Source organism: Centrocercus urophasianus, unplaced genomic scaffold (genome assembly GCF_019232065.1).
Source record: "Centrocercus urophasianus isolate 14NV4802_14NV808 unplaced genomic scaffold, USGS_Curo_1.0 seq_13, whole genome shotgun sequence".
In the NCBI taxonomy this organism is placed as follows: Eukaryota; Metazoa; Chordata; class Aves; order Galliformes; family Phasianidae; genus Centrocercus; species Centrocercus urophasianus.
This window is the reverse complement of record NW_024884475.1, coordinates 17140303-17159078: the sequence shown is the minus strand read 5'-3', so window position 1 is coordinate 17159078 and position 18776 is coordinate 17140303. Positions and strand designations below refer to the sequence as shown.

The 18776-nt window shown below is 39.4% G+C and overlaps 1 protein-coding gene across 3 annotated transcripts in view; it reads right to left on the bottom strand.

The window, feature by feature from the left end:
- Positions 1-18776, bottom strand: part of RBPJ (recombination signal binding protein for immunoglobulin kappa J region) — a 90973-nt gene that overhangs the window by 30573 nt on the left and 41624 nt on the right. The gene's annotated exons all lie outside the window — the stretch shown is intronic.

Genomic DNA, 18776 nt, shown 5'->3' with positions numbered 1-18776 from the left:
CCTGCTCCTGAAGCACAAACCTCTCATCACTGTCAGACATGAAATACAACAATCACTAATCCAGGACAGCATAAGGCCCAGAAACTGATTAAGTGGCAAGTCTCACTTGCCTTAAACAAAGCCGTCAAATAATTGGCTTTGAGACACGTACAAGATACTTATTAGGGGATAGTGATGATTAAGAATACCAAATTAAATACATAAAGTTTTACTTCCTCAGAGGAGGTCTGGGGGAAACAAGGCTTGAAATAGAAGGAACCTAATGAAAAGATCTTCAGGTTTTTATAACATCTCTAGAGACATTTCAGAAAACACCAGGCTAGCCAGAAAGAAAGAACATAAGAAATTTCAACCTCTGCTCACCAACAACGTGAAGTGACAATGAAGTCCGATGAGAGGTTAAATTTAACTGCCAGCAACTCTAACTTCTACGGAACAGTTGGTAGCCCAAAAGCCATTAAATGCGACAAGAGGGGGCAAGAAACATTTCATAAAGGTTAAGCAGCATACTGCAATCTACATAGCAAGACTCAGCTATTCCGGGTCAGCCTCATTTTGTCTTTATATATTCCTAGCTTCTACATGTGAAACTTTCTACATTTACTACTTACAACTGAAGCTGCATCAACAGTATAAGAAAAAAGCCAGCCGGTGTAGGTTTAAAAACACAGGATTTTTTTTTCTTAGTGTAAATCTATTTTCCTGTGAACTTACTTCTGTGAAGACAATATGCAAACACTGAAAATATTTCTATGCACTCACCTACACAACCATATTTTCTCACAGACGTTAGAATATAACTCCCTAGAGAAAAGATCATCTATCACTAGACAGCAATATTCCATCTGTTGGTTTCACAGACACAAAGAGAATTCCTAGGTATTAAAGGCCATTAGTGATCCTGCATAAGCTGGCATAGAGAAAAGAATACAAAATTTCATACAGTGTTTTCCTCTATGATCAGTCTGTTAATTACACATTAAATATATCTGCTGATTCACATCATTTTCCATGTTTGCTATTGGTGCTACCTGATACATTTGATTTCTTAAGTCCACCTCATTTCTACTGATGATTATTATTGAGGTTGGAAATGCAGCACTGTTACCAATTGCCAACTCAGAAAGTGGAGGATTGACACAAAAAAATCCAACAACTCAATCATCCTGAACGACGGAGTTTTTAAGTGACTAATACAAAAGAAACTGGATACATAACACAGTTAAGTTGGGGGAAAACACAAACAGTTAAAAAAATTCATGTTCAAGCAGAACATTTCACACTTAATTTTTACATGGATGCAAACAGCAAATAAACGAACAATAAAAACAGTTAAAAGAAAGATGTACAGAAGGAAAATCTTATCTCCTCCAAAACAAAATACGTTCACTATCCACAGGTCAGATCACAAAGAGAAAGAGAAGGTTGTACTACCAGTAACATCCAGCGCTAAACAAACAACACACAAGAAGCATCAACTAAAAAGAAAGAATCAAAACAAAATTAGACTGTTAACAGACAGGACAGAAATAATTATTTTCTCAGTCACTCTATTCACTCAGCCTATGATTCCACACATCCTTACCTTTCACAAAGTTCCACACAGAGTCAATTTTCTCATCCCCCAACATCTCACATGCATTTTTCTTTTGCCCTCCACTGAAACCTTTGTAGTTTGTCATCACATAAAGCCAGACAGCCTAGCACGACCTAACCAACACCATGGCTTTATCTACACAGCGTTTTAGAGAAAGGAGTTTTTCATTCCTTAGGCTACTCATATCTTAAACATGATATGGTCTTCTATTCTTATGGTGTTCTATTCTTTCCTTCCATTTTGCAGAACCACAGATGACGTTGCTGTGCTACTTCCTCAACAAAAATATTGCCATTATTGGCCATTATTCAGTTCCATGAAAGATACATAAGACAGTGAAGACTCATTACTCTGCAGTAATGCATGCACCTAAAGAGCATACATTTCTTTCTTTTGCTAAGAACATACAGAGATTTATGTTAGAAGACATAAGTATCTAAAACCAAAGATATATGAGCATTCCAGAGGCTCTAATTTCTTCAATCAGATCAACGTATGAGGTATAGCAGCTACTGAAAAAGTGACGTGTGTTCCCTGTTGCTCCCACCAAGTGCAACAGTGTTCAGAAGTCCCATCCCTCAGAGCCACTGCAACCATCAGCACCAGGCTTTGCTCAGCCACGCAGCAGGCCCCAGGCTGGCACACCATTCAGGACAAACACAAGAACCAGCAGCATGGCAGCAGGCTCATGCTTCCACCAGCCAGCAGTACTTAAGCCCTGAACCCAAACAGAGCATCTGCTACAATAAACACTACTATAAAGACCTCGTTATGAAGTTTGATCTACTTTTAAAATCAGCCATGGTTTTCACATCCACACGTAACGTACAGTCAACCTCAAAAAACTTGCTTTGAAGTATTACTCATCCAATGTACTATCTTCTCCTATCCACTCTACAAAAGGAGATAAAATTAATCAAAACCTCACCACTTCACAATGCTTAAGGGATGTGAACAACACCAGCATTTCTGCTTCTCCTGAAGTCCTCCCTTGCAAGGAGCACCCAATGAGTGGTCAAGCTGTGCTCTGGCACTTTGGCAGCAAGAAGCACAGCAGCCCTGAAGTCACAAAACAAGAAGGATTTTTGACTGATACACGAAGCATTCACTCTCTTGAAGGAAATGAAAAAAGACCCACCTGTTCCAGGGTGAATGCCACCAACCACGCACTCTCACATCTCTGTACTGCATGATCCTGTACTGCTCTGTATCCTTACCGAGTCCTCAAGCACAGGGAACATGTTATGTGCATGTAACAAATCCACTGTGCACCACTGTATACACTTCTGGCACTATATCAAATAATAGGACATAAATGCAATTGAAAAAAATGGTTCATTTAGTCACACCCTCTCACTGGAGGTCACTGGTTCAATTAGAAACTCCCTCTCCCTTTTCTGACCTCTTTCATCCTCCCACATTGCTTTCATTATTGTCCTCTCTCATTTCCAGTCCCCATAAAAAGAAAATCACAGAACTACAACTGCAATTTAAATACAGCTTGCACTGTCATCAGTGAAAAGGCTGACTTCTGAACAACTTAGAATAGTAAGCAAATTCACCAGTTTATACTAGTCTAGCTGCCTTTAGAAAAAAAAAAAAACTTCATTTAGTAAATATCGTGATTTCACGATTCTAAAAATCAAAGTCAAGTCCAGTTGAGAGAGAAATCATGTAACTATGCCACAAAAAGGCAAGAAAACCCGTAACAACAACTTATTCAAGAATCAGAAAGTGACTAAACCTGTTTTAATAGATGTATTTTCCCTGCTTTGATATCTGCTGTAGGTACCTGTTGCAAGAACCTCAAAAATCTCAAGTATACTAAAAAAGTTAGAAATAATCTCCTTAGAACATTAAAATGGTAAGATGGTGCAAAGTGTAAGAGACACCATCAAAAAGGACTCCATTTATAAAGATTCCATTAAATACACATGCTATTTCTTTTTGACTGATTTCCTGATTTTGGCTCAAATGTTCATGGAAAACTGCAATTTGCACAGGTTTACCTTAGCAGCTGAAAGAGTCAACATGTTGAAAAATCAGCATAACAACAGAATCTCAGTCTCTAAAACATATTTGGCTCAGCTATTGCAACTGCGTGAGGAATGTGTAATATAAGGCTAATTACTTTTATCTTCATCCACTCAAAAAAAAGACTATTAAGAAAAAATAAAGTTAGTGCATATTGTTCACACAGCCACTAAAATAATGGTAAACTGCTAATACAAAAATAGTCTGAGCAGAGTTTCACATTCACAGCTTTCAGTGACAACTACTTTGCTGAGCGCACAGTGCTTAGGATTCCTATTTTCCCTCCAGCCCTGTAAATTTCCCACTGTATCTCACCTTGCGCATTATCTGCAAACAGATATTTCAACCGAGGTTGATCTTTATTTCTTAAGAAAGTGATGCTATGTCCCCTGCTAAACCATAACTCAAGCTACCAGCTGGCCTTTAGTAACGACAACAAAACCAATCAGCTCTCTTGTCTTTTTAATAAAGTAACTTTCTAAATACAGCAAGAACACAGCTATTGAGTAATAGAACAGTGCTTTTTATGGTTACTAACTGACCATGATCACAAACAAACAAGATTTAGTCTGAAGCAGAGCAGTTTTAGATGCATGAGGAATCAATTTTTAAAAGCCTACTGACTGTTGCTTCTGATGCCTAACATTTGACAAAAGTCACAAATTACACTCAGAACAACACTTTTTAAAACTAGGCTGCTGACAATACGAGAACCTTTCTCTACATTATAGTATCTGAGGCTTTGCTCAACCTTGATTTCTCTCCCTGTCTGAATCAATGTCTGCAGCTTCCTTTCCCTAAAGAGACCTTCCAGCCCACTTCTAGCTGGGTGAGCAGCATTCATCATCTGTGCAGAAGGCAACTTACACAAAGTAAGTTAAGAAACAAAAAGCACAAAATAGGTTTATGGTTTTCTTTGAATTGCCACTTCACAGTAATGCCAAAAGTACCTCGCAGAAGCAGAAATTGTGAATGACTTACAAGGAAGTGGTAAAGAACCATACCAAACTTAAAAAGGAGGAAGATCCTCAAAAAGCCAGCCTAACCTCACTAACCGTAAAGGCATGTATGTATTTCTTTTGAACGGTTCTTGATGAAATAAATGGTTCTTGACAGGGAAAGTCACTGGTCAGCTCAACATTTCTAATTACTGTTCTATAAAATACCAGGTTAATAATCCTTCTGTGTGCTTTTTCTTACCCTTCACTACATAAGCTAAGGAGCTTCACTACTTCAGCGTAGTATCCTATCAGTACAGGGCCCAAGGAGAACACACTAATCTGTCCCTAAGGGGCTTACAGTGTCCCTGGCTGCCAGGACCACTCCAATCTCCTCAACCAGCTTCCACCACACTGCGTGCAGAGCTCAGCCCTGCCCAGGGAGCCAGCTCAGCCCACCCATCTGTCACACCCTAATGCACTGGGAAGCAGGAGACAGAAGGCAAAACAGGAGTTTTGGTTGCATAAAGTAGTTTGCTCATCTCAACAAACTTGATTTAACAGAAGCCAGAGAAGACACTGTAACTCTTGTAGAGAGGAACTGTGTGCAAGAAAATAAAGCACAGAATAATTAAGTTTCCTAGAAGTTAAAAAAGTGAATAACCCACACTATTTCAATTCTTGAGTGACTCAAATCTGTTGTTAAAAATCTAAAAAAGTAAACCCTTTTGAAAAGGAAAATGAGAGACAAGACAAGACAACAAGTCTTAAACATAATCAAGAGATTAGTGGACTAAGACCCTGAGCTGAAGTTTAGCTTCGCACAGTACAGGACTGTCACCCAACTGCAGCCAAAACTGAATGCAGAATGACAGTGAGTGCACTAATACCTTCACAGTCTCAACAAGCCCATCAACAAGTTCTTCTGTGACAGCTGAGTCACTACCTCTCAACTGCCTCTGTCTGCATTAGGTCAGGACAAGCAGACATTTACTCATGTCTCAGCTGCCCCAAATCTCAGCTGGACCACGGCTTCGCAACAGCTGTGCCGCTCTGTCACCACCAAGCACAGGTCTCACCAGCCAGCTTCCTTGGAGCTACCCTTACCTTCCCACACACCCAGCACAGCACCTGGCACAGCTTCCCACACACTGATTCAAATCCAGCCCCAAAACCCCTGGGTTGGGGGGGTAAAGACAAGTGAGCTTTATTGATTCAGCAGGAATGCACTAAGCAGTAGCACCAAGCACAGTGCCACTAACAGGAACAGTGAGAGCAGAACGTGGCCTTCCATGAGAAAGTACAGTCCATTTTTATATGTAATTATATAATTAAAAAAAGAATTTGTACACTGCATTTACTGATCTCACTCTAGGAACTGATACAACTCTCAGCCCACCAAAGTGAAAGTTTCAAAAACCACTTGTAAAAGTCTTTTCTGTACTTTCATACTTCTAAAGAATACCTTTGGAATATACTCTATCATCTCCTTGCTCCAGTAAATCAGTCAGCTACATCAACCTTCTATGTTTTAGCTACATCAACCTTTCTATGTTTCTATAAAAACTAAACAAAGAACGAAAGAACACACAACGCCATCATTTCTGTTTCCTCTCGTCATTTCTTTTCCTCCTCCAACTTCCATACTGCAGTAACGCTTCCAAATGTAAAATGGAAGCAGCTCCTCCTAGTCATTAAAAGAAAATTACTGCAGTTATGTAAGCTTACATCTATGCAACTAGTGTCTCATCCACTGCTTCTAGATTTGTAGAACAATTCATAAATAATTATCAGTGTTAAATCAGAGAAGAGGTATCAGCTCATAAGCAGGTTTTCACGCACACAGTGTTCCAAACTGTCAAATAAAATTAGTCTCTTCAATAGATGTGATGACACAAAACCTGTGAACACGCATACTTTTTAACAAAGCTTTATGTGGCACCAACCTGTTCTACAAAATTACAGGTTTTCCTAGATTTCAGACATTTTCTTCTTGCATCACTCAGGAATTATGTGGTTACATTAACATTAACTGGGTGCAGTTGCAAAATGAGCTGTCAGTATCCTAGAATTAATCAATCTCAAGTATATTGTTTTGTAATTAAGCTTATGAATACTTCATCCCATGAATATAAAAACAGCAGCAATAAACACAGAAAAGAGGGAGAATTAGAGGCTCTTTTTCACTTTCTAGGACAGCTAAATCATGCAGAGGCCATTCTTCGTCAAGCCCTCTGTGCTTGTGCTAGCAGCACACAGCCAGGGAGCATGTTACAAAACAGTATTCTGAAACCTTTAAAGTCACACAAGATGGCAAAGTTAGGGGCTAGTCTGCCTGCAATTCATAACACTGCATTTTAATAACAAACATATCAAAACATCTAAAAGCTTTGGTGGGTTTTTTTTGTTTGTTCAATTGACTCATGGGTAAATTAAGTCATCAATTTAGACTTCAACTACTGCCACAGCAATAATAAAGGAGTGTTCCTACACAGGAAAGAGACAGAAACTCATATTCCCATTAAACAAATACTTGACTTTTAAAAGAAAAAGAGAAAATGGGCTTTTATTTAAGTAAAAAAAAAACCACACAAAAATGCATTTCTGATCAAAGCTAGACTTTCAATTACTGCTATTCTTAATTGCATAACTTCATTTTTAAAAACAAATTGCTAGAGGAATTTAACTTCCACAATGCCTGCCATCAAATACAATAATATTTTTGTAACTGTTATTGTAAAATGGGTCAGGGATTGCAGAACAGGGCAATTAAACTGACACTCTAAAGACACAACTTCACTCCTTATCACAGTACATTTATAACAATCAAATGAAAAGTTTAGGTTATATGCCTGAGCTGTCAGCAGACTAACACCTTCTTTTCCTTTCCTCTGATATTACAGTACTGCAGTTCTACACAATTACACATTTCTCTTGCGCCAAAATAGCTTTTATAGCTATTTTTCATAAGAAAAAGAATCTGCAGAGCACAAAATGCAGAACTGTTATTGTTGTCCATTTTTTTAATGGAAATTGTGTGAATCATACTTAATTCAAGTAGGCTTGCTTTTCAGGTTTGTCAAGTTTAAACTCCACACAGATGCAAATTACTGGTAAAACTTCTCCCTGAATGTTAATGAGGTACATTATAAACTATGAAGCCAACTTAAAAACAAGAATGTTTTTAACATGAATTTACCAGACCGAGGCATTCTAAGCCATTAGTAGGACATTAGAAGGAAGCTTTCCCAACAGTACTTAGATTCTACACGATCTTGTGCCCCAGTCTGCCACAGCACAGATTTCCCAGAAAAATGCTTGTGCTGGCACAGATTTGTGTGTGAGGATTTTACTGCATGATAAGCGTGCCTAAGCAGTGCTGCAAAGGCTCCCAACTGCTGAGCTCTGAACCCAACCTCTTTTCAAAACATTGTCTCATCCTTTCAAGTACATTCAGCCAGAAGGGAAAGTAAATTGTCAAAGCTGTTTTGAAGTACAAAACCACCAAATTTAAGAAGGCATTTTAGTTAGCAACTACCACTGCCTTACTTATACCTTGCCTGGTTCAAAAATGATAGCCAGCAAGGGAATGCCAAGAGTATAGGACATGGAATGTGCTGCTCGATGGTGAGATTTCCCTTCTGCCACTCCTGCTTACTGCTGCTCCAAACAAGGCAGATTGAGCTCTCCAAGAAAAATGGGAATCATGGACAAATGCAATAATTAAGGGCCAGAAATGAGGCAGGGAAGCCGAATTCCTGGGTTAAAGTGTACAGATGCCCACGCAGCCAAGACAAATGAACAGAAAAAGTTTCATTCTAAGCAAATTCTGGGGGTGACCTATATTAGGAACTGTGGCTTAGAGTTCAGCACTACAGAGAGGCAGGCAGTGTCTTCTTCCAAGCCACTAATGCATTCTGGAAAATACAGACATGCTTATTAGCCTACTAACTGCAAAGACTCCTACATTGCTTTTGGTTCCCAGTTTATTAAAAAATTAATCTCATGTTAGAGAACTGATTATCCACCCTCGCTATAATTTTGGAACCCATAATTCAGCTCTGTGCACTGCTCTGAGTTCTACAAAAATTAGGGTCTGGGCAGACGTTTCCAAAATACTGATGTCACTGAAAAAGAAAGGCAGAACTTGAAAAGTGCCCAGCTACAAAACAATTTCTCATTTCCACGTGCCATCTGGACAGAGCACGTTTCTGTCATCCCACACACTCAACTTTGCCCGTTAGGGATGAAGAAGCTCATAGTATTGTCCCATCAACTCTCCTCATCATACAGGAGGAAAGTTCATTAGTCCTGCTGTTTGCAGAACAACACGACAACAAACTATTACTTGGCAATAACACACACAAAATACTGAACAAAATTCAGGTCAGTTCTGAAGGCTTTACAAGAAACTGTACATACTCTCAGAATAGCTTTTGTGCGTACAGAATATTCTGTTTCATCATCTAAGTCCTAAATATGCTATCTACATGCTGTTCACTCAGGCATAAGAAGCATAAAACCCTACTGTTAGCTCCACAGTAGGTTACAACAAGAGGGTCTCTAGAACACTAACAATGAATTCTGAAATGTAACTTAGGTATTGAGTTGCACACAATGTTAGGGAACCAGCCTCAAGTGAATTTTTAAATTAAAAAAAGAAACAACACAACAACAAGGGTTGAATTCTAAATCTACTTATGATTATAAACCTCCTGTAACAGGGATCAAATTATGTTATATTTACTAGCCCAAAGAAAGTCTAAATTCTGGCAATTTAAACACCAGAAAATTAATTCACTATGTAATCTTTTATTTTAATTTTTTAATTTCCCTAGTGGCTAACAGGTTGTTGCAATAATTTTGTGCATGTGTCGAGTTACCTGCCATATTAGCTATGATGTGAGTAACTCTTTACAGAGTTGGTACTGCTGTGGAGACAGAGGAAGAACTGCAGGGCTGTTTGTAGGAGGAGGGTAGCGGGAGAAGTGAAATGCAAGCGGCAGGTTTGGAAGCCTGAGGTATCTTTCACTTCTGCTTTGTACTTTTTCCATATACACAGGAAACTCCCTTGGGGGAGGAGAAAGACCAACTTCCCTACAGCTAAATACATGAACACATGTAAAAAAGTAAGGCCGTAAGCCTTAAGTGTTGCCACAACTTTTCTTTTTAAGTGAAAAATTAGACAAAAACTTAAAATTTGAGGTAGCAAAATGTATTTTTCCTACCTCCAAAATACCGTCAGACAACAAAAGCCAGCTTTACAGAAGTAGAAAACTCAAGAGAAGCAAAAGAAAAGACCAGAATGCCTCCACACATGAGAATGCACATTAGGATCTACTCCGGTATTTACACATCTCAGCCCCCTTCCCTTCATTTTCAGCAATCCTCTTTCTGATGTTGTGGAGTAAAAGCAGCACTGAGGAAGAAGTAGGGCAGAGCTGACAAAGTACACCTGAGGCTCAAGGCCCTCCGCTCCCACTGCTATGGAATGCGTGGGCCATGCTGAGTCCCCCAGACCACTTGCCCATCTCCAACAGCAGGATTAATGAACAGCAGAAGAGTAAGAACCAGACAAGTCTAGTTGAAACACTCTCCTTGTCTATGACTATTTTCAGTTCAGGGGATTTCTGAGCCCAATGCTGACGCCAGGAATGAACACAGCCTTTATTAATAACCGTACCCTCACATGATCTAAGCACGCTGTAGACAGCACATTATGTATGCTACGTGCTTTGGGGTCCAGAGGGGCAGAGAATAGACTAAGGGAGCATTCAACTATAACACAGGACTACCCTGATGTACAGGAGAACCCCAATGCAACAAGGCACCATCAGCATGATCAGAGTTTAAAGGTCATCCAATCTCAGAACCTTCAACATGCCAGCAAAGGCAGTTCCACATTGAAGCAACACTTAAAAAGCCTGCAAATCACCTAGCCCAGCAGCTGCAGGCACTGATCTGAAGGCTGCAGCAGGATGCTACAGCAAATGGGAGGCAAGGCCTGGCATCAGGTGCGGGATGAGAATACAAAGCTTTCAATAACTGCAAGGAGCAACTAAAGAGGAAAGCACGACGAGGCTCAACTAGTCACGTATTTGTTTCTCAGAAAGTCAATTTGACGGAGCTTCTGATGGTTCCACGCAGTTCTGCTTTGTTGCCATGAATACAGTTCCTTTACCAGATATGTCTAAGTTTTAAGAACATTTTTTTTCCTTCACTCTTCACAATACACAAGGAGCAGTGAGAGAGCCTGTGAGCTCCAGTTATCCCAAATGCTCTTGTAATGAAAACTGAGCATGGTCTGTCAGCTCAGGTAAGCAAACACCACTGCTCTGAACCTGTATGCCACCCAACAGATGAAGTTTTGAGGTTTGCAAATGAGTACAAGCTACTCACAGGTATGATACCATGCCAGGACCAGGGCACTTGAAAATTTCAGTCCTCAAGATGTTTCTAACAGCTACAATTAACTGTAGACACTGTACAACACATTTAGAATAAGGAATCATGAGGAATGAGACAAAGGCAAAAAGCAGGTGGACAATGCAATAAACAGCCTCAGGCAGAAGAAAATTTAGTGGATTTCATTACAGATATTTGGCAAAGGAGAAGTCAATAAATGACTCAACTCTTAGGAGTAAAGCACGAAGCTACTTTTGGCTTCTAAGACAGAAATTAAGAAAGCAGCTGAAAAAGGAAGAGATCAGAGTCACAAGGAGCAATGAAGATCTGGGACAAAGCTTTAAGTGCTTGCTTCCTGTTTCTACAAATGTAACCCTGTGTTGCAAGTTTGAATTTTTAAAGATTCCCTCTATCAAAGGAGAAAGACTGCAGACATCAAGACTGGCCAGCCAGAACCATTATTCAGTTCTGAGATCTGCAGGCCATGCCTACTTAAATTTTCTTGCAAAATGAAGAGGGAAGGAGTGCTTCAGCTGAAGAACCACATTAGCTGCTTCATCAGAGAGTAAACTGAGGCAGCAGTTTTGTTGCTGAAAAAAAAAAAAAAACCAACCAAACCCAATAGCACCATTGCTGCACATCAATTTGAGTAACACCTTGATGTTAGCCTTCAAAATGAGTGATGCAACAACAACAGCAAAGTTCATGACAAGTGGATCACAAAAATCTACAAACTAATAAGGATTCCTTCTCTGATGAGAAAGACAGATGAGATGTTGAAGAGAAATAATACAATTGAACTTCAAGTTTTTAACCTACATCAAATCACCCCTGCATGAATACTGCTTCTGAAAGGTTCTGAAAAGGCACAACTAATGCTAGTATTCAAGCACTGATCCAGGCAAAAGAAGAAAAGCTACAGTTTTACTGATAGTTACCCCTTTTAACCCATTCTATGTTAGGATAAACTTTCTGTATAGTAAATATCAATTCAAGCTGCAAAACAAAGCTGTACAACAAACTATCTGAACTTGATTCACACATTCACACAAACATTTTGGACACTGCTTAGTTACAGAATTTAGCTCTCAAGAACTGCTCTCAGTTTTACTTTGTTTACTTTCAGCATTTCAACAACAATCCTTTCTCCCGTTTCTGTTGCTTCTGAAATACATCAGAATACTAACGCAGTTCTTACTAATACATTAGTAAGAACAAAGTGTTCCCTTTCTTTCCTACTTTCAATCCATTCCCTACGAAGGCACTAGCAACAGCTTGCTAGTCCACTCTCAGTCCATTTGAAGTTCTATTTTATCCATCCCTCTTGGAGTAGTAAGAAGATAGCAAAATAGTAATAGCTTCCCAAACACTTCTAAATCATGAAATGAAATCATGAACAGGACTCCAACAAGACAAAAGAGACAAGGGTAGAGAAAAAGAAATAACAGAACTCCTCCAAAATAAAGCTATCCTCTACTGTTTCTATCCCTCCCAAACTTCCTCCCTTCACCTCGTTAAAATTTATGATTTTTCTTTTGGCTTTCGCCATACAACTTAATTCTCTGCACCTCTCTGCATACAAGTTTTGCTACAACAGATACTTGGGGTTCTTGAATCTATTTTCTCCCCAGTCCTCACAAGTTCTCTAAGTTACGGCAGCGAGGCCTTCAGCTGGAAGACAACAGCACAGCAGTGAGAAACACTCTCTCAGGATCAAAGACACCAATCTGGCCAAGCTCTAAGTTCCAAAAAGAAAGAAACAGGGTTTGGATTTAACGAAACACGCAGCTGATGCTTATTGTATTGGCTGAGTCATAACAGTGACTTCCTCGTTCCACAGATAGCGGTGGTGATGCTATAAGCACACCATGAGCCTCACAGCAATAGCAACAACTGACACAACAGATGAACTTGATGGATTCAGAATAAGAAACAGAATGGTTGGCTGGGAAGTTCTCTGGAAGTTCTGCTCTGAACAAATGCAAATGAATATAGAATGCCCAGAAACAGACTTCATAGAATAAAAAAGGGAGCAACACGCCAGAAGCACGTAGGACAACTTCTGGTCAGCAAAGAAGCCTCTTATCTCTGCAGATGTAATACTAATCACTGCCTAATAACTTCTGGCAAATGTTGGCCTGTTGCTTTTTCTTTTTTTTTTTTAAAGAACTGTTCTAACTGAAAAAGATGAACTTCTAGATTTGAACTGATGCAATACAACCTTCATGACTATGCAAACTGACAAGCTGAGCGTTGAGTAGTCTACTGATGACTTCAAGTGCCATACAGCAATAAGGTAAAGCAGACGAGAAACAATCAGCTTTTCTGATTGTACACCGAGCAGTATAAGAATGAATTTGTCCAAAAAATATCTGCATAAATTACTGGATATGTCCAGCATTTTCTTATACATCTTATTTTCATACAGGAATTCAGCCTAGATTCAGTGAACACTCACACTGACTTCAGTTAGCTTCCAAGATCAGCTTTCATCTACTGCTGTCTCAAAAGCTCCATGTAGATGCTGCAGCTTGTCAGAAAGAAAAACGGTTTTACTCACAGCTTAAGGAATAATAAAAGAAAAAAGAGTTGCCTCAAAATTCCTAGCAGCCTCAGAAATGGCTGTAAGAACCTGGACTGTTCTTTCTTTGCTACCACCTGAAGTATGACTTATCACTTCAGCAAGTCAATTACGAGCAGAATTCCTCAATAAACCTTTCTTTAAACACTGTTTCATAACTGCCCTTCTATTTTGCCCATTAGCTATTGTGAAACACAGGTATTCTGCCACTGCAAATAAAAACACGAAAAGTTCTGACGTTTGTTTTAACGCAGCTCAGTATTTCCAGTGCTACTATCTATGTGTAAGCACTGCAAGCAACTTGTTGTGTTATCAAAACCGAACACTAACTTGGCCAACATTTGTGTTACTAAAACAGATATTTTATTAAGGTTTTATGCATTAAGATTCCTATTTCTGATGTCCTTAACAGTCAAAATATACTTCAGATGTGGAGAACTCATTATCTCCTTTATCTATACAACATATTTACCTATTATACAGACAAACGAGGAGGCACATTCACCCCTATATACTCGGCAGCCAAACAATGTTAGAAGCAATGGCAACACTTGTCAGTTCAGCACTCAGGCAAAGATCCCTCAAATACCTAAATTTTATATCATTAGGATTCACTTGGTATCACCTGTGCAGACTGAAACAGACTGTCACAATGCACAGTGTGCCTTAAGCCTCCTTCAAAGAGGGAGCCTGGTCTTAATACTTCTTTTTATTGACTGCTCAGCAAAGTTCATTACTGAGAGATTTGTAATGCATGTGTAAACAAAACAAAAATAACATCAATCATACAATATTAAATAAAAATTTGGAATGTGGAAAGGAAAAAAAAAATCAGAAAAAATAACACTCCAGGACTCAGTGCGAGTCCATAGAAGTGTTGAACAGCAGAAGAAAAAGGTTTGGCCAGAAAAATACTTGGACAGAAAAGACACATCCAAAATAGTTTGTGTTATATCCCCCCACGCTTCTGGAAGATATTACATTATGAAGGATTTTACTAGTCGTCACTGTGTATCTACTACAAAACTAAGAGAGCGTGAAAAGAAACACATACATGCAGAAGAATACCAGTCCTTCAATAAAATTTTTTCTTTCCTGACTTCTTACTACTGAAGCCAGTGTTGGCTGGTTGAATCGGAACGTAGTAAAGTATCCTGAACTTAAAAATAAATACTTACATAGAATGATTTCTTTTGTAGTATAAAGACACAGCTCCAGCACACCGTGGCACGCACCACTTCATCTTTTTTCAGGCCCCATTTATCCACCAGTCACAGAATCACAGAATCACAGAATCACCCGGGTTGGAAGGGACCTCAAGGATCATGTAGTTCCAACCCCCCTGCCTAGCAGGGCCACCAAACACACACAGTCATGCCCCATCCATCCCTTCTGTCTCAGTTACAGAAGAGTAGCATTTTTCTAGTGCTTATACTAACACCCTTCACCAAAACACATTAATTACAAATACAGTCACACTTCTTCGCCACGTTTTTTTCATCATGCAAACTAAGCACCTCAGGAAGCTTGACACCTTCCGCCCATCTCTCACCCTGGAACACAGCTGCAGCAGGGACAGAAGGTACGACACCGCCTGGTGAAACCACACAAGCACTGACCAGAGCGCGGCCTCCAACCATACAGAGCAACAAGAGCCAGGCACGAGACAGCAGTTCTACTTCCACCTCTCCACAGACTCTACATCTGATCTTGGCAACTCACTGTTTTTTTTCAACTTGTTTTCTCATGTTCAGGACATGAAGGACTTTCACACAAAAGGTGAGAACAACAACAACACCACAACCGATTTTAATTATTATTTATTCTATTATGCCTGCCTTAGAACCCTCCGCTGTGGGATAAGCTCTGAGTGAGTGCCAGCCCCCCTCTGGTTGTCCAGACCTTCAGTCTGAAGGCCCCTTTCTGCCACAACACTGGTGAAAGCAGTAAACAATTAGTAGAGACTCCTCTTACTGCATCAAAATCTGATGAAAGCTTATTTTCACTAATTTCTCTGCTAAGCAAAAAAGTTCAACCTTATTTTCTACACTGGCCATTCCTAACCTATGGCTTTCAAAAGAAGCTCTGCCTGCAAGATTCACAGCTCCTAGACAAAATTAAATTACTGAGTTAAAAGAAGAGCAGCCAGGAAAAGAAAAGCAGGATATTGCCTAGAGTGTATTTTTCCCTCTTTTGCCAGACCGTAGTAACAGCACAATTAGGCACCAGTATTTTGCAACATTCGATTCCTTCTCTCAGGCTTCGAAAATTCTAAATTTCATGCCTGCCTGATCAAGTTTCCTTCTGATACCAGGTTTGCTGGTAATCTCCCAAAGCACCACACATTGGAAATATGCCACCAGTATAAATGAGAAAAAAAGTGCAGATTAAATGTTCTACAGACTAAGCAATCTTATCACAAATACCAATAGAAAGATCGTTTTCTGGCACGTACAGAAAAATGTCTACACTTCTCTGTACTCACAATGAAAAAATTAAAAATATTTGTGTAGCTACTCACATAACTATAAATAATTAAATTAATACTGACTAGGACCTGCTGCAATACAACTCTTGAATCTCACTAGAAAAATTAAATGAAGTAACAGGTGTAATCTCACACTGAGCAGACAGAAACGACCACTTGCCAATACCACTTGTTGCCTTTTAGCACAAAAGCCGTGGCTTTGGAGCACACTGATTAAATGTCACATCATACAAGTTAATCATACCACTATAAAAGAAAGGAGAAAAGATTTACTTCTGTACAAACACCTTCGTCTTCGTGTTTTCCTATTGAACAGCCTTTAATCACAAGATTACACTGTACGTGGTGAAACCCTGCATTCTTTCTTTTCTTGGTGAAACAGTTTATCGCTGCAAATACACCATTTACACACTGACAAGCACAAGAGCAAGAACGTGTATATCACTATCTGGTTAATCACTCCAGCTGAAGTGAATGAAGTGTTTTTTCAGCACAGAAGATCATTTTAAATGGTGTTCCATACGGTGCCTCTGAGAAGCGGTCTGTGACGTCGCAAAGAAATAAGCAATGAGAAAGTTTCTTTAGGCTGGAAAGAGCACTTAGCATTTCAAAAAATAGCAGCAACCACAAAATACGCACAGGTAACTTACAAGTAAAGCACACCACAACCTGAGCAGAACCCCAGGAAATGAGATAATGTCAAACTCTGAATTTAGAGCTTACTTTTCCACAACTCGATAAGAACATCATGATACGGAAATTACTACTTCTATTAATAATTTTTGCTTAAATTTATCAGCTGTTTCTGAGGTTTTTACTCTGGAAAGGAATGACCATAAGTTCAGCCTGGAGAAAAGGCCACAGGGTGACCTAATTGCAGCCTTTCAGTGCCTAAAGGGAGCCTACAAACAGGAGGGGATCAACTCTTTGAAAGGGTTGATAACTGCAGGACAAGGGGAAATGGTTTTAAGTTGAGGAAGGGAAGATTTAGGTTGGATGTCAGGGGGAAATTCTTTACAGAGAGTGGTGAGGTGCTGGAACAGGCTGCCCTGAGAGGCTGTGGATGCCTCGTCCTTGAAGGTGTTCAAGGCCAGGTTGGATGGGGCCCTGGGCAGCCTGGTCTAGTATTACACGTGGAGGTTGGTGGCCCTGCCTGTGGCAGGAGGTTGGAGATTCATGATACTTGAGGTCCCTTCCAACCCTGGCCATTCTGTGACTCTGTGAAGACCATACTATCTCCTCATCTCACACAATCCTAATCATTACTTTCTGCAATTATGTTCAAGACAAATACGAAAAATGTGCAACACTAGATTACAAGCATGTCACATAAAAAAGTACAATAAGTTCAATAATAAAATTTTACATCTATAATTGTAAGCTTTAAAAAAAAAAATAGAGCAATAATAGGTTAAAAATAAAATACACCTAGAAGTACACCTTCTCTGTTAATGCGCTCGGGAGGCACTGATTCAGCATACTGAATGCCATACAGGTTAGTCAACAATGTGCTTGCAATTAACACCCAAAGCATTTCAGGTGATGAGTACTGCAAATATAGAAAGCATGTCCCGAAACTTTTAAATCCCGCTGATGTGATTTCTCCAAGTGTGAAGCTGATATACGGAATAACTACATTCTTGATTCTCAATAGACAGTCACGTATTGCATAAAACACAATACTTGTTTGTGCTAAATATGTATTTTATTGATCTAAAATTACAATTTCTCTATTCAATTTTATATAAAAGCAGAACAAATGTAATGCAGAGTAGCCACGTAATGCAACCTAACTGCACCCTCCACTAACAATGAATTACCAACTACTAAGCTGGTTTTGCAGGCCTTTACCCACGAAGATGCTTGCAGGTATTTCAGGAAGCCTTTCTAAGTCACTGCTGCTGCAGGCTACTGTAGCTTCTTTCTGTATTCTTTTCAAATGTAGAAATTACTTCAGCTCATAATAATAATAAAAGAGATAGAATGAATTGCTACTGCAAAGTAGAATTTAGCAATTCAGAAGGAAGGAAGAGTATCCACCCCCACGCACAAGCCCGTGGCTCATTTATGTAATTCATGGCACAGAATCACAGCTTTCTGAAAGCAAAGAGATACTGGTAATGGACGCTGCGTTTTACATAGAAAAAAACAAACCAAGCACATTCCCCAGATTATTTTTACAGAAATCAATCTATGAAAAATTATTTCTTTGAGCTCTGTATCATGTATCATCATAGTTAAGAAATGACAAAGAGCAACTTCAAACAATGAGTAAACAAGGAAAGCAAATAAAATCCAAATCAAGAGCTTAACTTCATAAAATCACCACTACTGAAACCGAGCCTCAAAAGACGCTTGAAAACATGCTGCTCACAAACATTTCCCAATACCCAGAATTAAGACACTGACACGCTCCTTGATAATGATTTAAATGTTAGTCACACAAAACCATCTACCCGTTTGGTTGTAAACTAGTTTTTCTTAACACTCATCATGTGTGCAGACACAGTATAATAGCCTCAGTCAGGCTATTACTCAAATCTTAATAAGCACTACATGTAAACCTCCAGTGAGAGTAAAAACTGTAGCCTGAAGATCCTATCCTTGAGATGTCCCTCTGCAGTCTGACTAACCCAATTTCCAGTCCTTTATCTCCACCAACACCATTCTCAGTGAGAACTCGTGCAGCCAAACACTCTGATGAGGCTCAGAACCAAAGTGCAATTCATATCC